The sequence below is a fragment of the Saccoglossus kowalevskii genome, chromosome 11, assembly GCF_978046115.1.
Source record: "Saccoglossus kowalevskii chromosome 11, keSacKowa6.1, whole genome shotgun sequence".
In the NCBI taxonomy this organism is placed as follows: domain Eukaryota; kingdom Metazoa; phylum Hemichordata; class Enteropneusta; family Harrimaniidae; genus Saccoglossus; species Saccoglossus kowalevskii.
In genome coordinates, this window is record NC_140651.1 from 5,574,101 (window position 1) to 5,595,447 (window position 21,347).

At 39.9% G+C, this 21,347-nt stretch overlaps 1 protein-coding gene and 40 non-coding genes across 41 annotated transcripts in view; all 41 read right to left on the reverse strand.

Moving 5' to 3' along the window:
- LOC102801971 (xaa-Pro aminopeptidase 1-like) overlaps window positions 1-21,347 on the reverse strand; it is a 183,737-nt gene that overhangs the window by 145,318 nt on the left and 17,072 nt on the right. The gene's annotated exons all lie outside the window — the stretch shown is intronic.
- On the reverse strand, window positions 442-529 carry TRNAY-GUA (transfer RNA tyrosine (anticodon GUA)). The gene is given in 2 exon segments: window positions 442-477; window positions 493-529. It is a non-coding gene; the product is annotated as a tRNA-Tyr (tRNA).
- Window positions 805-892, reverse strand: TRNAY-GUA (transfer RNA tyrosine (anticodon GUA)). The gene is given in 2 exon segments: window positions 805-840; window positions 856-892. It is a non-coding gene; the product is annotated as a tRNA-Tyr (tRNA).
- TRNAY-GUA (transfer RNA tyrosine (anticodon GUA)) lies at window positions 1,168-1,255 on the reverse strand. The gene is given in 2 exon segments: window positions 1,168-1,203; window positions 1,219-1,255. It is a non-coding gene; the product is annotated as a tRNA-Tyr (tRNA).
- TRNAY-GUA (transfer RNA tyrosine (anticodon GUA)) lies at window positions 1,531-1,618 on the reverse strand. The gene is given in 2 exon segments: window positions 1,531-1,566; window positions 1,582-1,618. It is a non-coding gene; the product is annotated as a tRNA-Tyr (tRNA).
- TRNAY-GUA (transfer RNA tyrosine (anticodon GUA)) lies at window positions 1,894-1,981 on the reverse strand. The gene is given in 2 exon segments: window positions 1,894-1,929; window positions 1,945-1,981. It is a non-coding gene; the product is annotated as a tRNA-Tyr (tRNA).
- TRNAY-GUA (transfer RNA tyrosine (anticodon GUA)) lies at window positions 2,257-2,344 on the reverse strand. Its single transcript is given in 2 exon segments — window positions 2,257-2,292; window positions 2,308-2,344. It is a non-coding gene; the product is annotated as a tRNA-Tyr (tRNA).
- On the reverse strand, window positions 2,983-3,070 carry TRNAY-GUA (transfer RNA tyrosine (anticodon GUA)). Its single transcript is given in 2 exon segments — window positions 2,983-3,018; window positions 3,034-3,070. It is a non-coding gene; the product is annotated as a tRNA-Tyr (tRNA).
- On the reverse strand, window positions 3,346-3,433 carry TRNAY-GUA (transfer RNA tyrosine (anticodon GUA)). The gene is given in 2 exon segments: window positions 3,346-3,381; window positions 3,397-3,433. It is a non-coding gene; the product is annotated as a tRNA-Tyr (tRNA).
- On the reverse strand, window positions 3,709-3,796 carry TRNAY-GUA (transfer RNA tyrosine (anticodon GUA)). Its single transcript is given in 2 exon segments — window positions 3,709-3,744; window positions 3,760-3,796. It is a non-coding gene; the product is annotated as a tRNA-Tyr (tRNA).
- On the reverse strand, window positions 4,073-4,160 carry TRNAC-GCA (transfer RNA cysteine (anticodon GCA)). Its single transcript is given in 2 exon segments — window positions 4,073-4,108; window positions 4,124-4,160. It is a non-coding gene; the product is annotated as a tRNA-Cys (tRNA).
- On the reverse strand, window positions 4,436-4,523 carry TRNAY-GUA (transfer RNA tyrosine (anticodon GUA)). Its single transcript is given in 2 exon segments — window positions 4,436-4,471; window positions 4,487-4,523. It is a non-coding gene; the product is annotated as a tRNA-Tyr (tRNA).
- On the reverse strand, window positions 5,162-5,249 carry TRNAY-GUA (transfer RNA tyrosine (anticodon GUA)). Its single transcript is given in 2 exon segments — window positions 5,162-5,197; window positions 5,213-5,249. It is a non-coding gene; the product is annotated as a tRNA-Tyr (tRNA).
- TRNAY-GUA (transfer RNA tyrosine (anticodon GUA)) lies at window positions 5,525-5,612 on the reverse strand. Its single transcript is given in 2 exon segments — window positions 5,525-5,560; window positions 5,576-5,612. It is a non-coding gene; the product is annotated as a tRNA-Tyr (tRNA).
- Window positions 6,239-6,326, reverse strand: TRNAY-GUA (transfer RNA tyrosine (anticodon GUA)). Its single transcript is given in 2 exon segments — window positions 6,239-6,274; window positions 6,290-6,326. It is a non-coding gene; the product is annotated as a tRNA-Tyr (tRNA).
- Window positions 6,602-6,689, reverse strand: TRNAY-GUA (transfer RNA tyrosine (anticodon GUA)). Its single transcript is given in 2 exon segments — window positions 6,602-6,637; window positions 6,653-6,689. It is a non-coding gene; the product is annotated as a tRNA-Tyr (tRNA).
- TRNAY-GUA (transfer RNA tyrosine (anticodon GUA)) lies at window positions 6,965-7,052 on the reverse strand. The gene is given in 2 exon segments: window positions 6,965-7,000; window positions 7,016-7,052. It is a non-coding gene; the product is annotated as a tRNA-Tyr (tRNA).
- TRNAY-GUA (transfer RNA tyrosine (anticodon GUA)) lies at window positions 7,328-7,415 on the reverse strand. Its single transcript is given in 2 exon segments — window positions 7,328-7,363; window positions 7,379-7,415. It is a non-coding gene; the product is annotated as a tRNA-Tyr (tRNA).
- Window positions 8,054-8,141, reverse strand: TRNAY-GUA (transfer RNA tyrosine (anticodon GUA)). Its single transcript is given in 2 exon segments — window positions 8,054-8,089; window positions 8,105-8,141. It is a non-coding gene; the product is annotated as a tRNA-Tyr (tRNA).
- On the reverse strand, window positions 8,780-8,867 carry TRNAY-GUA (transfer RNA tyrosine (anticodon GUA)). Its single transcript is given in 2 exon segments — window positions 8,780-8,815; window positions 8,831-8,867. It is a non-coding gene; the product is annotated as a tRNA-Tyr (tRNA).
- Window positions 9,143-9,230, reverse strand: TRNAY-GUA (transfer RNA tyrosine (anticodon GUA)). The gene is given in 2 exon segments: window positions 9,143-9,178; window positions 9,194-9,230. It is a non-coding gene; the product is annotated as a tRNA-Tyr (tRNA).
- On the reverse strand, window positions 9,506-9,593 carry TRNAY-GUA (transfer RNA tyrosine (anticodon GUA)). Its single transcript is given in 2 exon segments — window positions 9,506-9,541; window positions 9,557-9,593. It is a non-coding gene; the product is annotated as a tRNA-Tyr (tRNA).
- Window positions 9,869-9,956, reverse strand: TRNAY-GUA (transfer RNA tyrosine (anticodon GUA)). Its single transcript is given in 2 exon segments — window positions 9,869-9,904; window positions 9,920-9,956. It is a non-coding gene; the product is annotated as a tRNA-Tyr (tRNA).
- Window positions 10,595-10,682, reverse strand: TRNAY-GUA (transfer RNA tyrosine (anticodon GUA)). Its single transcript is given in 2 exon segments — window positions 10,595-10,630; window positions 10,646-10,682. It is a non-coding gene; the product is annotated as a tRNA-Tyr (tRNA).
- TRNAY-GUA (transfer RNA tyrosine (anticodon GUA)) lies at window positions 11,321-11,408 on the reverse strand. The gene is given in 2 exon segments: window positions 11,321-11,356; window positions 11,372-11,408. It is a non-coding gene; the product is annotated as a tRNA-Tyr (tRNA).
- TRNAY-GUA (transfer RNA tyrosine (anticodon GUA)) lies at window positions 12,048-12,135 on the reverse strand. Its single transcript is given in 2 exon segments — window positions 12,048-12,083; window positions 12,099-12,135. It is a non-coding gene; the product is annotated as a tRNA-Tyr (tRNA).
- Window positions 12,774-12,861, reverse strand: TRNAY-GUA (transfer RNA tyrosine (anticodon GUA)). Its single transcript is given in 2 exon segments — window positions 12,774-12,809; window positions 12,825-12,861. It is a non-coding gene; the product is annotated as a tRNA-Tyr (tRNA).
- TRNAY-GUA (transfer RNA tyrosine (anticodon GUA)) lies at window positions 13,137-13,224 on the reverse strand. The gene is given in 2 exon segments: window positions 13,137-13,172; window positions 13,188-13,224. It is a non-coding gene; the product is annotated as a tRNA-Tyr (tRNA).
- TRNAY-GUA (transfer RNA tyrosine (anticodon GUA)) lies at window positions 13,500-13,587 on the reverse strand. Its single transcript is given in 2 exon segments — window positions 13,500-13,535; window positions 13,551-13,587. It is a non-coding gene; the product is annotated as a tRNA-Tyr (tRNA).
- On the reverse strand, window positions 14,227-14,314 carry TRNAY-GUA (transfer RNA tyrosine (anticodon GUA)). The gene is given in 2 exon segments: window positions 14,227-14,262; window positions 14,278-14,314. It is a non-coding gene; the product is annotated as a tRNA-Tyr (tRNA).
- Window positions 14,953-15,040, reverse strand: TRNAY-GUA (transfer RNA tyrosine (anticodon GUA)). Its single transcript is given in 2 exon segments — window positions 14,953-14,988; window positions 15,004-15,040. It is a non-coding gene; the product is annotated as a tRNA-Tyr (tRNA).
- On the reverse strand, window positions 15,680-15,767 carry TRNAY-GUA (transfer RNA tyrosine (anticodon GUA)). The gene is given in 2 exon segments: window positions 15,680-15,715; window positions 15,731-15,767. It is a non-coding gene; the product is annotated as a tRNA-Tyr (tRNA).
- On the reverse strand, window positions 16,406-16,493 carry TRNAY-GUA (transfer RNA tyrosine (anticodon GUA)). Its single transcript is given in 2 exon segments — window positions 16,406-16,441; window positions 16,457-16,493. It is a non-coding gene; the product is annotated as a tRNA-Tyr (tRNA).
- On the reverse strand, window positions 17,133-17,220 carry TRNAY-GUA (transfer RNA tyrosine (anticodon GUA)). Its single transcript is given in 2 exon segments — window positions 17,133-17,168; window positions 17,184-17,220. It is a non-coding gene; the product is annotated as a tRNA-Tyr (tRNA).
- On the reverse strand, window positions 17,859-17,946 carry TRNAY-GUA (transfer RNA tyrosine (anticodon GUA)). Its single transcript is given in 2 exon segments — window positions 17,859-17,894; window positions 17,910-17,946. It is a non-coding gene; the product is annotated as a tRNA-Tyr (tRNA).
- TRNAY-GUA (transfer RNA tyrosine (anticodon GUA)) lies at window positions 18,586-18,673 on the reverse strand. Its single transcript is given in 2 exon segments — window positions 18,586-18,621; window positions 18,637-18,673. It is a non-coding gene; the product is annotated as a tRNA-Tyr (tRNA).
- TRNAY-GUA (transfer RNA tyrosine (anticodon GUA)) lies at window positions 19,312-19,399 on the reverse strand. The gene is given in 2 exon segments: window positions 19,312-19,347; window positions 19,363-19,399. It is a non-coding gene; the product is annotated as a tRNA-Tyr (tRNA).
- On the reverse strand, window positions 20,039-20,126 carry TRNAY-GUA (transfer RNA tyrosine (anticodon GUA)). The gene is given in 2 exon segments: window positions 20,039-20,074; window positions 20,090-20,126. It is a non-coding gene; the product is annotated as a tRNA-Tyr (tRNA).
- TRNAY-GUA (transfer RNA tyrosine (anticodon GUA)) lies at window positions 20,402-20,489 on the reverse strand. Its single transcript is given in 2 exon segments — window positions 20,402-20,437; window positions 20,453-20,489. It is a non-coding gene; the product is annotated as a tRNA-Tyr (tRNA).
- Window positions 20,765-20,852, reverse strand: TRNAY-GUA (transfer RNA tyrosine (anticodon GUA)). The gene is given in 2 exon segments: window positions 20,765-20,800; window positions 20,816-20,852. It is a non-coding gene; the product is annotated as a tRNA-Tyr (tRNA).
- On the reverse strand, window positions 21,129-21,216 carry TRNAY-GUA (transfer RNA tyrosine (anticodon GUA)). Its single transcript is given in 2 exon segments — window positions 21,129-21,164; window positions 21,180-21,216. It is a non-coding gene; the product is annotated as a tRNA-Tyr (tRNA).

Consider the following 21,347-nt stretch of genomic DNA (forward strand, 5'->3'; position numbering starts at 1 on the left):
CCACTCGAATTTGAAAACAATCATTAATGACGTAATCGACTATGAAGTACTAGTACAATTTACGCAAAACAGGACACGTCCTTCGAGCCGGATTCGAACTAGCGACGTAAGGATAACAGCAAACGACCATTACAGTCCTCCGCCCTACCAACTGAGCTATCGAAGGTATGACATTAAGTCCTTATATAAAACACGATGACCCCAATTCTGCCCTTTGACATTGAATGTCTCATTTTTATGTCACCGTTTTGACGTTTGTGCAATCATATATTGAGTAACGCAATCAGAACATGCGCCATTTTCAATTGAAAACACTTTTATGAATTACGTAATCGACGATGCAGTACGCAATCAAAACTTGCGCCACTTGAATATGAAAACAATCATTAATGACGTAATCGACCATGAAGTACGAGTACAATTTACGCAAAATAGGACACGTCCTTCGAGCCGGATTCGAACCAGCGACCTAAGGATAACAGCAAATGACCACTACAGTCCTCCGCTCTACCAACTGAGCTATCGAAGGGATGACATGTAGTCATTATGTCAAACATGATGACCCCAATTCTGCCATTTGACATTGAATGTCTCATTATGATGTCACCGTTTTGACGTTTGTGCAATCATATATTGAGTAACGCAATCAGAACATGCGCCATTTTCAATTGAAAACACTTTCATGAATTACGTAATCGACGATGCAGTACGCAATCAAAACTTGCGCCACTCGAATTTGAAAACAATCATTAATGACGTAATCGACCATGAAGTACTAGTACTATGTACGCAAAACAGGACACGTCCTTCGAGCCGGATTCGAACCAGCGACCTAAGGATAACAGCAAATGACCACTACAGTCCTCCGCTCTACCAACTGAGCTATCGAAGGGATGACATGTAGTCATTATGTCAAACATGATGAGTCCAATTATACCCTTTGACATTGAATGTCTCATTATGATGTCACCGTTTTGACGTTTGTGCAATCATATATTGAGTAACGCAATCAAAACATGCGCCATTTTAAATTGAAAACACTTTCATGAATTACATAATCGACGATGCAGTATGCAATCAAAACTTGCGCCACTCGAATTTGAAAACAATCATTAATGACGTAATCGACTATGAAGTACTAGTACAATTTACGCAAAACAGGACACGTCCTTCGAGCCGGATTCGAACCAGCGACCTAAGGATAACAGCAAATGACCACTACAATCCTCCGCTCTACCAACTGAGCTATCGAAGGGATGACATGTAGTCATTATATCAAACACGATGACCCCAATTATACCCTTTGACATTGAATGTCTCATTTTGATGTCACCGTTTTGACGTTTGTGCAATCATATATTGAGTAACGCAATCAGAACATGCGCCATTTTCAATTGAAAACACTTTCATGAATTACGTAATCGACGATGCAGTACGCAATCAAAACTTGCGCCACTTGAATATGAAAACAATCATTAATGACGTAATCGACCATGAAGTACGAGTACAATTTACGCAAAATAGGACACGTCCTTCGAGCCGGATTCGAACCAGCGACCTAAGGATAACAGCAAATGACCACTACAGTCCTCCGCTCTACCAACTGAGCTATCGAAGGGATGACATGTAGTCATTATGTCAAACATGATGACCCCAATTCTGCCATTTGACATTGAATGTCTCATTATGATGTCACCGTTTTGACGTTTGTGCAATCATATATTGAGTAACGCAATCAGAACATGCGCCATTTTCAATTGAAAACACTTTCATGAATTACGTAATCGACGATGCAGTACGCAATCAAAACTTGCGCCACTCGAATTTGAAAACAATCATTAATGACGTAATCGACCATGAAGTACTAGTACTATGTACGCAAAATAGGACACGTCCTTCGAGCCGGATTCGAACCAGCGACCTAAGGATAACAGCAAATGACCACTACAGTCCTCCGCTCTACCAACTGAGCTATCGAAGAGATGACATGTAGTCATTATGTCAAACATGATGAGTCCAATTCTGCCATTTGACATTGAATATCTAATTATGATGTCACCGTTTTGACGTTTGTGCAATCATATATTGAGTAACGCAATCAGAACATGGCCATTTTAAATTGAAAACACTTTCATGAATTACGTAATCGACGATGCAGTACGCAATCAAAACTTGCGAAACTCGAATTTGAAAACAATTCATTATTGACGTAATCGACCATGAAGTATTAGTACAATTTACGCAAAACAGGACACGTCCTTCGAGCCGGATTCGAACCAGCGAATTAAGGATAACAGCAAATGACCACTACAGTCCTCCGCTCTACCAACTGAGCTATCGAAGGTATGACATTAAGTCATTATATCAAACACGATGACCCCAATTCTGCCCTTTGACATTGAATGTCTCATTTTTATGTCACCGTTTTGACGTTTGTGCAATCATATATTGAGTAACGCAATCAGAACATGCGCCATTTTCAATTGAAAACACTTTCATGAATTACGTAATCGACGATGCAGTACGCAATCAAAACTTGCGCCACTCGAATTTGAAAACAATCATTAATGACGTAATCGACTATGAAGTACTAGTACAATTTACGCAAAACAGGACACGTCCTTCGAGCCGGATTCGAACTAGCGACGTAAGGATAACAGCAAACGACCATTACAGTCCTCCGCCCTACCAACTGAGCTATCGAAGGTATGACATTAAGTCCTTATATAAAACACGATGACCCCAATTCTGCCCTTTGACATTGAATGTCTCATTTTTATGTCACCGTTTTGACGTTTGTGCAATCATATATTGAGTAACGCAATCAGAACATGCGCCATTTTCAATTGAAAACACTTTTATGAATTACGTAATCGACGATGCAGTACGCAATCAAAACTTGCGCCACTTGAATATGAAAACAATCATTAATGACGTAATCGACCATGAAGTACGAGTACAATTTACGCAAAATAGGACACGTCCTTCGAGCCGGATTCGAACCAGCGACCTAAGGATAACAGCAAATGACCACTACAGTCCTCCGCTCTACCAACTGAGCTATCGAAGGGATGACATGTAGTCATTATGTCAAACATGATGACCCCAATTCTGCCATTTGACATTGAATGTCTCATTATGATGTCACCGTTTTGACGTTTGTGCAATCATATATTGAGTAACGCAATCAGAACATGCGCCATTTTCAATTGAAAACACTTTCATGAATTACGTAATCGACGATGCAGTACGCAATCAAAACTTGCGCCACTCGAATTTGAAAACAATCATTAATGACGTAATCGACCATGAAGTACTAGTACTATGTACGCAAAACAGGACACGTCCTTCGAGCCGGATTCGAACCAGCGACCTAAGGATAACAGCAAATGACCACTACAGTCCTCCGCTCTACCAACTGAGCTATCGAAGGGATGACATGTAGTCATTATGTCAAACATGATGAGTCCAATTATACCCTTTGACATTGAATGTCTCATTATGATGTCACCGTTTTGACGTTTGTGCAATCATATATTGAGTAACGCAATCAAAACATGCGCCATTTTAAATTGAAAACACTTTCATGAATTACATAATCGACGATGCAGTATGCAATCAAAACTTGCGCCACTCGAATTTGAAAACAATCATTAATGACGTAATCGACTATGAAGTACTAGTACAATTTACGCAAAACAGGACACGTCCTTCGAGCCGGATTCGAACCAGCGACCTAAGGATAACAGCAAATGACCACTACAATCCTCCGCTCTACCAACTGAGCTATCGAAGGGATGACATGTAGTCATTATATCAAACACGATGACCCCAATTATACCCTTTGACATTGAATGTCTCATTTTGATGTCACCGTTTTGACGTTTGTGCAATCATATATTGAGTAACGCAATCAGAACATGCGCCATTTTAAATTGAAAACACTTTCATGAATTACGTAATCGACGATGCAGTACGCAATCAAAACTTGCGCCACTTGAATTTGAAAACAATTCATTAATGACGTAACCGACCATGCAGTATTAGTACAATTTACGCAAAACAGGACACGTTCTTCGAGCCGGATTCGAACCAGCGACCTAAGGATAACAGCAAATGACCTCTGCAGTCCTCCGCTCTACCAACTGAACTATCGAAGGGATGACATGTAGTCATTATATCAAACACGATGACCCCAATTATACCATTTGACATTGAATGTCTCATTATGATGTCACCGTTTTGACGTTTGTGCAATCATATATTGAGTAACGCAATCAGAACATGCGCCATTTTCAATTGAAAACACTTTCATGAATTACGTAATCGACGATGCAGTACGCAATCAAAACTTGCGCCACTCGAATTTGAAAACAATCATTAATGACGTAATCGACTATGAAGTACTAGTACAATTTACGCAAAACAGTACACGTCCTTCGAGCCGGATTCGAACCAGCGACCTAAGGATAACAGCAAATGACCACTACAGTCCTCCGCTCTACCAACTGAGCTATCGAAGGGATGACATGTAGTCATTATGTCAAACATGATGAGTCCAATTCTGCCATTTGACATTGAATGTCTCATTATGATGTCACCGTTTTGACGTTTGTGCAATCATATATTGAGTAACGCAATCAGAACAAGCGCCATTTTCAATTGAAAACACTTTCATGAATTACGTAATCGACGATGCAGTACGCAATCAAAACTTGCGCCACTCGAATTTGAAAACAATCATTAATGACGTAATCGACTATGAAGTACTAGTACAATTTACGCAAAACAGGACACGTCCTTCGAGCCGGATTCGAACTAGCGACGTAAGGATAACAGCAAACGACCACTACAGTACTCCGCCCTACCAACTGAGCTATCGAAGGTATGACATTAAGTCCTTATATAAAACACGATGACCCCAATTATACCCTTTGACATTGAATGTCTCATTTTGATGTCACCGTTTTGACGTTTGTGCAATCATATATTGAGTAACGCAATCAAAACATGCGCCATTTTAAATTGAAAACACTTTCATGAATTACATAATCGACGATGCAGTATGCAATCAAAACTTGCGCCACTCGAATTTGAAAACAATCATTAATGACGTAATCGACTATGAAGTACTAGTACAATTTACGCAAAACAGGACACGTCCTTCGAGCCGGATTCGAACCAGCGACCTAAGGATAACAGCAAATGACCACTACAATCCTCCGCTCTACCAACTGAGCTATCGAAGGGATGACATGTAGTCATTATATCAAACACGATGACCCCAATTATACCCTTTGACATTGAATGTCTCATTTTGATGTCACCGTTTTGACGTTTGTGCAATCATATATTGAGTAACGCAATCAGAACATGCGCCATTTTAAATTGAAAACACTTTCATGAATTACGTAATCGACGATGCAGTAAGCAATTAAAACTTGCGCCACTCGAATTTGAAAACAATCATTAATGACGTAATCGACCATGAAGTACGAGTACAATTTACGCAAAACAGGACACGTCCTTCAAGCGGGATTCGAACCAGCAACCTAAGGATAACAGCAAATGACCACTACAGTCCTCCGCTCTACCAACTGAGCTATCGAAGGGATGACATGTAGTCATTATGTCAAACATGATGAGTCTAATTCTACACTCTGACATTGAATGTCTCATTTTGATGTCACCGTTTTGACGTTTGTGCAATCATATATTGAGTTACGCAATCAGAACATGGCCATTTTAAATTGAAAACTCTTTCATGAATTACGTAATCGACGATGCAGTAAGCAATCAAAACTTGCGCCACTTGAATTTGAAAATAATCACTAATGACGTAATCGACCATGAAGTACTAGTACAATTTACGCAAAACAGGACACGTACTTCGAACTAGCGACGTAAGGATAACAGCAAACGACCACTACAGTCCTCCGCCCTACCAACTGAGCTATCGAAGGTATGACATTAAGTCCTTATATAAAACACGATGACCCCAATTCTGCCCTTTGACATTGAATGTCTCATTTTTATGTCACCGTTTTGACGTTTGTGCAATCATATATTGAGTAACGCAATCAGAACATGCGCCATTTTCAATTGAAAACACTTTCATGAATTACGTAATCGACGATGCAGTACGCAATCAAAACTTGCGCCACTTGAATATGAAAACAATCATTAATGACGTAATCGACCATGAAGTACGAGTACAATTTACGCAAAATAGGACACGTCCTTCGAGCCGGATTCGAACCAGCGACCTAAGGATAACAGCAAATGACCACTACAGTCCTCCGCTCTACCAACTGAGCTATCGAAGGGATGACATGTAGTCATTATGTCAAACATGATGACCCCAATTCTGCCATTTGACATTGAATGTCTCACTATGATGTCACCGTTTTGACGTTTGTGCAATCATATATTGAGTAACGCAATCAGAACATGCGCCATTTTCAATTGAAAACACTTTCATGAATTACGTAATCGACGATGCAGTACGCAATCAAAACTTGCGCCACTCGAATTTGAAAACAATCATTAATGACGTAATCGACCATGAAGTACTAGTACTATGTACGCAAAACAGGACACGTCCTTCGAGCCGGATTCGAACCAGCGACCTAAGGATAACAGCAAATGACCACTACAGTCCTCCGCTCTACCAACTGAGCTATCGAAGGGATGACATGTAGTCATTATGTCAAACATGATGAGTCCAATTCTGCCATTTGACATTGAATGTCTAATTATGATGTCACCGTTTTGACGTTTGTGCAATCATATATTGAGTAACGCAATCAGAACATGGCCATTTTAAATTGAAAACACTTTCATGAATTACGTAATCGACGATGCAGTACGCAATCAAAACTTGCGAAACTCGAATTTGAAAACAATTCATTATTGACGTAATCGACCATGAAGTATTAGTACAATTTACGCAAAACAGGACACGTCCTTCGAGCCGGATTCGAACCAGCGAATTAAGGATAACAGCAAATGACCACTACAGTCCTCCGCTCTACCAACTGAGCTATCGAAGGTATGACATTAAGTCATTATATCAAACACGATGACCCCAATTCTGCCCTTTGACATTGAATGTCTCATTTTTATGTCACCGTTTTGACGTTTGTGCAATCATATATTGAGTAACGCAATCAGAACAAGCGCCATTTTCAATTGAAAACACTTTCATGAATTACGTAATCGACGATGCAGTACGCAATCAAAACTTGCGCCACTCGAATTTGAAAACAATCATTAATGACGTAATCGACTATGAAGTACTAGTACAATTTACGCAAAACAGGACACGTCCTTCGAGCCGGATTCGAACCAGCGACCTAAGGATAACAGAAAATAACCACTACAGTCCTCCGCTCTACCAACTGAGCTATCGAAGGGATGACATGTAGTCATTATGTCAAACATGATGAGTCCAATTCTGCCCTTTGACATTTAATGTCTCATTATGATGTCACCGTTTTGACGTTTGTGCAATCATATATTGAGTAACGCAATCAGAACATGCACCATTTTCAATTGAAAACACTTTCATGAATTACGTAATCGACGATGCAGTACGCAATCAAAACTTGCGCCACTCGAATTTGAAAACAATCATTAATGACGTAATCGACCATGAACTACTAGTACAATTTACGCAAAACAGGACACGTTCGTCGAGCCGGATTCGAACCAGCGATCTAAGGATAACAGCAAATGACCACTACAGTCCTCCGCTCTACCAACTGAGCTATCGAAGGGATGACATGTAGTCATTATATCAAACACGATGACCCCAATTATACCCTTTGACATTGAATGTCTCATTTTGATGTCACCGTTTTGACGTTTGTGCAATCATATATTGAGTAACGCAATCAGAACATGCGCCATTTTCAATTGAAAACACTTTCATGAATTACGTAATCGACGATGCCGTACGCATTCAAAACTTGCGCCACTCGAATTTGAAAACAATCATTAATGACGTAATCGACCATGAAGTACTAGTACAATTTACGCAAAACAGGACACGTCCTTCGAGCCGGATTCGAACCAGCGACCTAAGGATAACAGCAAATGACCACTACCGTCCTCCGCTCTACCAACTGAGCTATCGAAGGTATGACATGTAGTCATTATGTCAAACATGATGAGTCCAATTCTGCCCTTTGACATTGAGTGTCTCATTATGATGTCACCGTTTTGACGTTTGTGCAATCATATATTGAGTAACGCAATCAAAACATGCGCCATTTTAAATTGAAAACACTTTCATGAATTACATAATCGACGATGCAGTATGCAATCAAAACTTGCGCCACTCGAATTTGAAAACAATCATTAATGACGTAATCGACTATGAAGTACTAGTACAATTTACGCAAAACAGGACACGTCCTTCGAGCCGGATTCGAACTAGCGACGTAAGGATAACAGCAAACGACCACTACAGTCCTCCGCCCTACCAACTGAGCTATCGAAGGTATGATATTAAGTCCTTATATAAAACACGATGACCCCAATTCTGCCCTTTGACATTGAATGTCTCATTTTTATGTCACCGTTTTGACGTTTGTGCAATCATATATTGAGTAACGCAATCAGAACATGCGCCATTTTCAATTGAAAACACTTTCATGAATTACGTAATCGACGATGCAGTACGCAATCAAAACTTGCGCCACTTGAATATGAAAACAATCATTAATGACGTAATCGACCATGAAGTACGAGTACAATTTACGCAAAATAGGACACGTCCTTCGAGCCGGATTCGAACCAGCGACCTAAGGATAACAGCAAATGACCACTACAGTCCTCCGCTCTACCAACTGAGCTATCGAAGGGATGACATGTAGTCATTATGTCAAACATGATGACCCCAATTCTGCCATTTGACATTGAATGTCTCATTATGATGTCACCGTTTTGACGTTTGTGCAATCATATATTGAGTAACGCAATCAGAACATGCGCCATTTTCAATTGAAAACACTTTCATGAATTACGTAATCGACGATGCAGTACGCAATCAAAACTTGCGCCACTCGAATTTGAAAACAATCATTAATGACGTAATCGACCATGAAGTACTAGTACTATGTACGCAAAATAGGACACGTCCTTCGAGCCGGATTCGAACCAGCGACCTAAGGATAACAGCAAATGACCACTACAGTCCTCCGCTCTACCAACTGAGCTATCGAAGAGATGACATGTAGTCATTATGTCAAACATGATGAGTCCAATTCTGCCATTTGACATTGAATATCTAATTATGATGTCACCGTTTTGACGTTTGTGCAATCATATATTGAGTAACGCAATCAGAACATGGCCATTTTAAATTGAAAACACTTTCATGAATTACGTAATCGACGATGCAGTACGCAATCAAAACTTGCGAAACTCGAATTTGAAAACAATTCATTATTGACGTAATCGACCATGAAGTATTAGTACAATTTACGCAAAACAGGACACGTCCTTCGAGCCGGATTCGAACCAGCGAATTAAGGATAACAGCAAATGACCACTACAGTCCTCCGCTCTACCAACTGAGCTATCGAAGGTATGACATTAAGTCATTATATCAAACACGATGACCCCAATTCTGCCCTTTGACATTGAATGTCTCATTTTTATGTCACCGTTTTGACGTTTGTGCAATCATATATTGAGTAACGCAATCAGAACATGCGCCATTTTCAATTGAAAACACTTTCATGAATTACGTAATCGACGATGCAGTACGCAATCAAAACTTGCGCCACTCGAATTTGAAAACAATCATTAATGACGTAATCGACTATGAAGTACTAGTACAATTTACGCAAAACAGGACACGTCCTTCGAGCCGGATTCGAACCAGCGACCTAAGGATAACAGAAAATAACCACTACAGTCCTCCGCTCTACCAACTGAGCTATCGAAGGGATGACATGTAGTCATTATGTCAAACATGATGAGTCCAATTCTGCCCTTTGACATTTAATGTCTCATTATGATGTCACCGTTTTGACGTTTGTGCAATCATATATTGAGTAACGCAATCAGAACATGCACCATTTTCAATTGAAAACACTTTCATGAATTACGTAATCGACGAAGCAGTACGCAATCAAAACTTGCGCCACTCGAATTTGAAAACAATCATTAATGACGTAATCGACCATGAACTACTAGTACAATTTACGCAAAACAGGACACGTTCGTCGAGCCGGATTCGAACCAGCGATCTAAGGATAACAGCAAATGACCACTACAGTCCTCCGCTCTACCAACTGAGCTATCGAAGGTATGACATTAAGTCATTATATCAAACACGATGACCCCAATTCTGCCCTTTGACATTGAATGTCTCATTTTTATGTCACCGTTTTGACGTTTGTGCAATCATATATTGAGTAACGCAATCAGAACAAGCGCCATTTTCAATTGAAAACACTTTCATGAATTACGTAATCGACGATGCAGTACGCAATCAAAACTTGCGCCACTCGAATTTGAAAACAATCATTAATGACGTAATCGACTATGAAGTACTAGTACAATTTACGCAAAACAGGACACGTCCTTCGAGCCGGATTCGAACCAGCGACCTAAGGATAACAGAAAATAACCACTACAGTCCTCCGCTCTACCAACTGAGCTATCGAAGGGATGACATGTAGTCATTATGTCAAACATGATGAGTCCAATTCTGCCCTTTGACATTTAATGTCTCATTATGATGTCACCGTTTTGACGTTTGTGCAATCATATATTGAGTAACGCAATCAGAACATGCACCATTTTCAATTGAAAACACTTTCATGAATTACGTAATCGACGATGCAGTACGCAATCAAAACTTGCGCCACTCGAATTTGAAAACAATCATTAATGACGTAATCGACCATGAACTACTAGTACAATTTACGCAAAACAGGACACGTTCGTCGAGCCGGATTCGAACCAGCGATCTAAGGATAACAGCAAATGACCACTACAGTCCTCCGCTCTACCAACTGAGCTATCGAAGGGATGACATGTAGTCATTATATCAAACACGATGACCCCAATTATACCCTTTGACATTGAATGTCTCATTTTGATGTCACCGTTTTGACGTTTGTGCAATCATATATTGAGTAACGCAATCAGAACATGCGCCATTTTCAATTGAAAACACTTTCATGAATTACGTAATCGACGATGCCGTACGCATTCAAAACTTGCGCCACTCGAATTTGAAAACAATCATTAATGACGTAATCGACCATGAAGTACTAGTACAATTTACGCAAAACAGGACACGTCCTTCGAGCCGGATTCGAACCAGCGACCTAAGGATAACAGCAAATGACCACTACAGTCCTCCGCTCTACCAACTGAGCTATCGAAGGTATGACATGTAGTCATTATGTCAAACATGATGAGTCCAATTCTGCCCATTGACATTGAGTGTCTCATTATGATGTCACCGTTTTGACGTTTGTGCAATCATATATTGAGTAACGCAATCAAAACATGCGCCATTTTAAATTGAAAACACTTTCATGAATTACATAATCGACGATGCAGTATGCAATCAAAACTTGCGCCACTCGAATTTGAAAACAATCATTAATGACGTAATCGACTATGAAGTACTAGTACAATTTACGCAAAACAGGACACGTCCTTCGAGCCGGATTCGAACTAGCGACGTAAGGATAACAGCAAACGACCACTACAGTCCTCCGCCCTACCAACTGAGCTATCGAAGGTATGATATTAAGTCCTTATATAAAACACGATGACCCCAATTCTGCCCTTTGACATTGAATGTCTCATTTTTATGTCACCGTTTTGACGTTTGTGCAATCATATATTGAGTAACGCAATCAGAACATGCGCCATTTTCAATTGAAAACACTTTCATGAATTACGTAATCGACGATGCAGTACGCAATCAAAACTTGCGAAACTCGAATTTGAAAACAATTCATTATTGACGTAATCGACCATGAAGTATTAGTACAATTTACGCAAAACAGGACACGTCCTTCGAGCCGGATTCGAACCAGCGAATTAAGGATAACAGCAAATGACCACTACAGTCCTCCGCTCTACCAACTGAGCTATCGAAGGTATGACATTAAGTCATTATATCAAACACGATGACCCCAATTCTGCCCTTTGACATTGAATGTCTCATTTTTATGTCACCGTTTTGACGTTTGTGCAATCATATATTGAGTAACGCAATCAGAACATGCGCCATTTTCAATTGAAAACACTTTCATGAATTACGTAATCGACGATGCAGTACGCAATCAAAACTTGCGCCACTCGAATTTGAAAACAATCATTAATGACGTAATCGACTATGAAGTACTAGTACAATTTACGCAAAACAGGACACGTCCTTCGAGCCGGATTCGAACTAGCGACGTAAGGATAACAGCAAACGACCATTACAGTCCTCCGCCCTACCAACTGAGCTATCGAAGGTATGACATTAAGTCCTTATATAAAACACGATGACCCCAATTCTGCCCTTTGACATTGAATGTCTCATTTTTATGTCACCGTTTTGACGTTTGTGCAATCATATATTGAGTAACGCAATCAGAACATGCGCCATTTTCAATTGAAAACACTTTTATGAATTACGTAATCGACGATGCAGTACGCAATCAAAACTTGCGCCACTTGAATATGAAAACAATCATTAATGACGTAATCGACCATGAAGTACGAGTACAATTTACGCAAAATAGGACACGTCCTTCGAGCCGGATTCGAACCAGCGACCTAAGGATAACAGCAAATGACCACTACAGTCCTCCGCTCTACCAACTGAGCTATCGAAGGGATGACATGTAGTCATTATGTCAAACATGATGACCCCAATTCTGCCATTTGACATTGAATGTCTCATTATGATGTCACCGTTTTGACGTTTGTGCAATCATATATTGAGTAACGCAATCAGAACATGCGCCATTTTCAATTGAAAACACTTTCATGAATTACGTAATCGACGATGCAGTACGCAATCAAAACTTGCGCCACTCGAATTTGAAAACAATCATTAATGACGTAATCGACCATGAAGTACTAGTACTATGTACGCAAAACAGGACACGTCCTTCGAGCCGGATTCGAACCAGCGACCTAAGGATAACAGCAAATGACCACTACAGTCCTCCGCTCTACCAACTGAGCTATCGAAGGGATGACATGTAGTCATTATGTCAAACATGATGAGTCCAATTATACCCTTTGACATTGAATGTCTCATTATGATGTCACCGTTTTGACGTTTGTGCAATCATATATTGAGTAACGCAATCAAAACATGCGCCATTTTAAATTGAAAACACTTTCATGAATTACATAATCGACGATGCAGTATGCAATCAAAACTTGCGCCACTCGAATTTGAAAACAATCATTAATGACGTAATCGACTATGAAGTACTAGTACAATTTACGCAAAACAGGACACGTCCTTCGAGCCGGATTCGAACCAGCGACCTAAGGATAACAGCAAATGACCACTACAATCCTCCGCTCTACCAACTGAGCTATCGAAGGGATGACATGTAGTCATTATATCAAACACGATGACCCCAATTATACCCTTTGACATTGAATGTCTCATTTTGATGTCACCGTTTTGACGTTTGTGCAATCATATATTGAGTAACGCAATCAGAACATGCGCCATTTTAAATTGAAAACACTTTCATGAATTACGTAATCGACGATGCAGTACGCAATCAAAACTTGCGCCACTTGAATTTGAAAACAATTCATTAATGACGTAACCGACCATGCAGTATTAGTACAATTTACGCAAAACAGGACACGTTCTTCGAGCCGGATTCGAACCAGCGACCTAAGGATAACAGCAAATGACCTCTACAGTCCTCCGCTCTACCAACTGAACTATCGAAGGGATGACATGTAGTCATTATATCAAACACGATGACCCCAATTATACCATTTGACATTGAATGTCTCATTATGATGTCACCGTTTTGACGTTTGTGCAATCATATATTGAGTAACGCAATCAGAACATGCGCCATTTTCAATTGAAAACACTTTCATGAATTACGTAATCGACGATGCAGTACGCAATCAAAACTTGCGCCACTCGAATTTGAAAACAATCATTAATGACGTAATCGACTATGAAGTACTAGTACAATTTACGCAAAACAGTACACGTCCTTCGAGCCGGATTCGAACCAGCGACCTAAGGATAACAGCAAATGACCACTACAGTCCTCCGCTCTACCAACTGAGCTATCGAAGGGATGACATGTAGTCATTATGTCAAACATGATAAGTCCAATTCTGCCATTTGACATTGAATGTCTAATTATGATGTCACCGTTTTGACGTTTGTGCAATCATATATTGAGTAACGCAATCAGAACAAGCGCCATTTTCAATTGAAAACACTTTCATGAATTACGTAATCGACGATGCAGTACGCAATCAAAACTTGCGCCACTCGAATTTGAAAACAATCATTAATGACGTAATCGACTATGAAGTACTAGTACAATTTACGCAAAACAGGACACGTCCTTCGAGCCGGATTCGAACTAGCGACGTAAGGATAACAGCAAACGACCACTACAGTACTCCGCCCTACCAACTGAGCTATCGAAGGTATGACATTAAGTCCTTATATAAAACACGATGACCCCAATTATACCCTTTGACATTGAATGTCTCATTTTGATGTCACCGTTTTGACGTTTGTGCAATCATATATTGAGTAACGCAATCAAAACATGCGCCATTTTAAATTGAAAACACTTTCATGAATTACATAATCGACGATGCAGTATGCAATCAAAACTTGCGCCACTCGAATTTGAAAACAATCATTAATGACGTAATCGACTATGAAGTACTAGTACAATTTACGCAAAACAGGACACGTCCTTCGAGCCGGATTCGAACCAGCGACCTAAGGATAACAGCAAATGACCACTACAATCCTCCGCTCTACCAACTGAGCTATCGAAGGGATGACATGTAGTCATTATATCAAACACGATGACCCCAATTATACCCTTTGACATTGAATGTCTCATTTTGATGTCACCGTTTTGACGTTTGTGCAATCATATATTGAGTAACGCAATCAGAACATGCGCCATTTTAAATTGAAAACACTTTCATGAATTACGTAATCGACGATGCAGTACGCAATCAAAACTTGCGCCACTTGAATTTGAAAACAATTCATTAATGACGTAACCGACCATGCAGTATTAGTACAATTTACGCAAAACAGGACACGTTCTTCGAGCCGGATTCGAACCAGCGACCTAAGGATAACAGCAAATGACCTCTACAGTCCTCCGCTCTACCAACTGAACTATCGAAGGGATGACATGTAGTCATTATATCAAACACGATGACCCCAATTATACCATTTGACATTGAATGTCTCATTATGATGTCACCGTTTTGACGTTTGTGCAATCATATATTGAGTAACGCAATCAGAACATGCGCCATTTTCAATTGAAAACACTTTCATGAATTACGTAATCGACGATGCAGTACGCAATCAAAACTTGCGCCACTCGAATTTGAAAACAATCATTAATGACGTAATCGACTATGAAGTACTAGTACAATTTACGCAAAACAGTACACGTCCTTCGAGCCGGATTCGAACCAGCGACCTAAGGATAACAGCAAATGACCACTACAGTCCTCCGCTCTACCAACTGAGCTATCGAAGGGATGACATGTAGTCATTATGTCAAACATGATGAGTCCAATTCTGCCATTTGACATTGAATGTCTAATTATGATGTCACCGTTTTGACGTTTGTGCAATCATATATTGAGTAACGCAATCAGAACAAGCGCCATTTTCAATTGAAAACACTTTCATGAATTACGTAATCGACGATGCAGTACGCAATCAAAACTTGCGCCACTCGAATTTGAAAACAATCATTAATGACGTAATCGACTATGAAGTACTAGTACAATTTACGCAAAACAGGACACGTCCTTCGAGCCGGATTCGAACTAGCGACGTAAGGATAACAGCAAACGACCACTACAGTACTCCGCCCTACCAACTGAGCTATCGAAGGTATGACATTAAGTCCTTATATAAAACACGATGACCCCAATTATACCCTTTGACATTGAATGTCTCATTTTGATGTCACCGTTTTGACGTTTGTGCAATCATATATTGAGTAACGCAATCAAAACATGCGCCATTTTAAATTGAAAACACTTTCATGAATTACATAATCGACGATGCAGTATGCAATCAAAACTTGCGCCACTCGAATTTGAAAACAATCATTAATGACGTAATCGACTATGAAGTACTAGTACAATTTACGCAAAACAGGACACGTCCTTCGAGCCGGATTCGAACCAGCGACCTAAGGATAACAGCAAATGACCACTACAATCCTCCGCTCTACCAACTGAGCTATCGAAGGGATGACATGTAGTCATTATATCAAACACGATGACCCCAATTATACCCTTTGACATTGAATGTCTCATTTTGATGTCACCGTTTTGACGTTTGTGCAATCATATATTGAGTAACGCAATCAGAACATGCGCCATTTTAAATTGAAAACACTTTCATGAATTACGTAATCGACGATGCAGTACGCAATCAAAACTTGCGCCACTTGAATTTGAAAACAATTCATTAATGACGTAACCGACCATGCAGTATTAGTACAATTTACGCAAAACAGGACACGTTCTTCGAGCCGGATTCGAACCAGCGACCTAAGGATAACAGCAAATGACCTCTACAGTCCTCCGCTCTACCAACTGAACTATCGAAGGGATGACATGTAGTCATTATATCAAACACGATGACCCCAATTATACCATTTGACATTGAATGTCTCATTATGATGTCACCGTTTTGACGTTTGTGCAATCATATATTGAGTAACGCAATCAGAACATGCGCCATTTTCAATTGAAAACACTTTCATGAATTACGTAATCGACGATGCAGTACGCAATCAAAACTTGCGCCACTCGAATTTGAAAACAATCATTAATGACGTAATCGACTATGAAGTACTAGTACAATTTACGCAAAACAGTACACGTCCTTCGAGCCGGATTCGAACCAGCGACCTAAGGATAACAGCAAATGACCACTACAGTCCTCCGCTCTACCAACTGAGCTATCGAAGGGATGACATGTAGTCATTATGTCAAACATGATGAGTCCAATTCTGCCATTTGACATTGAATGTCTAATTATGATGTCACCGTTTTGACGTTTGTGCAATCATATATTGAGTAACGCAATCAGAACAAGCGCCATTTTCAATTGAAAACACTTTCATGAATTACGTAATCGACGATGCAGTACGCAATCAAAACTTGCGCCACTCGAATTTGAAAACAATCATTAATGACGTAATCGACTATGAAGTACTAGTACAATTTACGCAAAACAGGACACGTCCTTCGAGCCGGATTCGAACTAGCGACGTAAGGATAACAGCAAACGACCACTACAGTACTCCGCCCTACCAACTGAGCTATCGAAGGTATGACATTAAGTCCTTATATAAAACACGATGACCCCAATTATACCCTTTGACATTGAATGTCTCATTTTGATGTCACCGTTTTGACGTTTGTGCAATCATATATTGAGTAACGCAATCAAAACATGCGCCATTTTAAATTGAAAACACTTTCATGAATTACATAATCGACGATGCAGTATGCAATCAAAACTTGCGCCACTCGAATTTGAAAACAATCATTAATGACGTAATCGACTATGAAGTACTAGTACAATTTACGCAAAACAGGACACGTCCTTCGAGCCGGATTCGAACCAGCGACCTAAGGATAACAGCAAATGACCACTACAATCCTCCGCTCTACCAACTGAGCTATCGAAGGGATGACATGTAGTCATTATATCAAACACGATGACCCCAATTATACCCTTTGACATTGAATGTCTCATTTTGATGTCACCGTTTTGACGTTTGTGCAATCATATATTGAGTAACGCAATCAGAACATGCGCCATTTTAAATTGAAAACACAATCATGAATTACGTAATCGACGATGCAGTACGCAATCAAAACTTGCGCCACTTGAATTTGAAAACAATTCATTAATGACGTAACCGACCATGCAGTATTAGTACAATTTACGCAAAACAGGACACGTTCTTCGAGCCGGATTCGAACCAGCGACCTAAGGATAACAGCAAATGACCTCTACAGTCCTCCGCTCTACCAACTGAACTATCGAAGGGATGACATGTAGTCATTATATCAAACACGATGACCCCAATTATACCATTTGACATTGAATGTCTCATTATGATGTCACCGTTTTGACGTTTGTGCAATCATATATTGAGTAACGCAATCAGAACATGCGCCATTTTCAATTGAAAACACTTTCATGAATTACGTAATCGACGATGCAGTACGCAATCAAAACTTGCGCCACTCGAATTTGAAAACAATCATTAATGACGTAATCGACTATGAAGTACTAGTACAATTTACGCAAAACAGTACACGTCCTTCGAGCCGGATTCGAACCAGCGACCTAAGGATAACAGCAAATGACCACTACAGTCCTCCGCTCTACCAACTGAGCTATCGAAGGGATGACATGTAGTCATTATGTCAAACATGATGAGTCCAATTCTGCCATTTGACATTGAATGTCTAATTATGATGTCACCGTTTTGACGTTTGTGCAATCATATATTGAGTAACGCAATCAGAACAAGCGCCATTTTCAATTGAAAACACTTTCATGAATTACGTAATCGACGATGCAGTACGCAATCAAAACTTGCGCCACTCGAATTTGAAAACAATCATTAATGACGTAATCGACTATGAAGTACTAGTACAATTTACGCAAAACAGGACACGTCCTTCGAGCCGGATTCGAACTAGCGACGTAAGGATAACAGCAAACGACCACTACAGTCCTCCGCCCTACCAACTGAGCTATCGAAGGTATGACATTAAGTCCTTATATAAAACACGATGACCCCAATTATACCCTTTGACATTGAATGTCTCATTTTGATGTCACCGTTTTGACGTTTGTGCAATCATATATTGAGTAACGCAATCAAAACATGCGCCATTTTAAATTGAAAACACTTTCATGAATTACATAATCGACGATGCAGTATGCAATCAAAACTTGCGCCACTCGAATTTGAAAACAATCATTAATGACGTAATCGACTATGAAGTACTAGTACAATTTACGCAAAACAGGACACGTCCTTCGAGCCGGATTCGAACCAGCGACCTAAGGATAACAGCAAATGACCACTACAATCCTCCGCTCTACCAACTGAGCTATCGAAGGGATGACATGTAGTCATTATATCAAACACGATGACCCCAATTATACCCTTTGACATTGAATGTCTCATTTTGATGTCACCGTTTTGACGTTTGTGCAATCATATATTGAGTAACGCAATCAGAACATGCGCCATTTTAAATTGAAAACACTTTCATGAATTACGTAATCGACGATGCAGTACGCAATCAAAACTTGCGCCACTTGAATTTGAAAACAATTCATTAATGACGTAACCGACCATGCAGTATTAGTACAATTTACGCAAAACAGGACACGTTCTTCGAGCCGGATTCGAACCAGCGACCTAAGGATAACAGCAAATGACCTCTACAGTCCTCCGCTCTACCAACAGAGCTATCGAAGGGATGACATGTAGTCATTATATCAAACACGATGACCCCAATTATACCATTTGACATTGAATGTCTCATTATGATGTCACCGTTTTGACGTTTGTGCAATCATATATTGAGTAACGCAATCAGAACATGCGCCATTTTCAATTGAAAACACTTTCATGAATTACGTAATCGACGATGCAGTACGCAATCAAAACTTGCGCCACTCGAATTTGAAAACAATCATTAATGACGTAATCGACTATGAAGTACTAGTACAATTTACGCAAAACAGGACACGTCCTTCGAGGCGGATTCGAACCAGCGACCTAAGGATAACAGCAAATGACCACTACAGTCCTCCGCTCTACCAACTGAGCTATCGAAGGGATGACATGTAGTCATTATGTCAAACATGATGACCCCAATTCTGCCATTTGACATTGAATGTCTGATTATGATGTCACCGTTTTGACGTTTGTGCAATCATATATTGAGTAACGCAATCAGAACATGCGCCATTTTCAATTGAAAACACTTTCATGAATTACGTAATCGACGATGCAGTACGCAATCAAAACTTGCGCCACTCGAATTTGAAAACAATCATTAATGACGTAATCGACCATGAAGTACTAGTACTATGTACGCTAAACAGTACACGTCCTTCGAGCCGGATTCGAACCAGCGACCTAAGGATAACAGCAAATGACCACTACAGTCCTCCGCTCTACCAACTGAGCTATCGAAGGGATGACATGTAGTCATTATGTCAAACATGATGAGTCCAATTCTGCCATTTGACATTGAATGTCTAATTATGATTTCACCGTTTTGACGTTTGTGCAATCATATATTGAGTAACGCAATCAGAACCTGGCCATTTTAAATTGAAAACACTTTCATGAATTACGTAATCGACTATGCAGTACGCAATCAAAACTTGCGAAACTCGAATTTGAAAACAATTCATTATTGACGTAATCGACCATGAAGTATTAGTACAATTTACGCAAAACAGGACACGTCCTTCGAGCCGGATTCGAACCAGCGAATTAAGGATAACAGCAAATGACCACTACAGTCCTCCGCTCTACCAACTGAGCTATCGAAGGTATGACATTAAGTCATTATATCAAACACGATGACCCCAATTCTGCCCTTTGACATTGAATGTCTCATTTTTATGTCACCGTTTTGACGTTTGTGCAATCATATATTGAGTAACGCAATCAGAACATGCGCCATTTTCAATTGAAAACACTTTCATGAATTACGTAATCGACGATGCAGTAAGCAATCAAAACTTGCGCCACTTGAATTTGAAAACAATTCATTAATGACGTAACCGACCATGCAGTATTAGTACAATTTACGCAAAACAGGACACGTCCTTCGAGCCGGATTCGAACCAGCGACCTAAGGATAACAGCAAATGACCACTACAGTCCTCCGCTCTACCAACTGAGCTATCGAACGGATGACATTTAGTCATTATATCAAACACGATGACCCCAATTATACCCTTTGACATTGAATGTCTCATTTTGATGTCACCGTTTTGACGTTTGTGCAATCATATATTGAGTAACGCAATCAGACCATGGCCA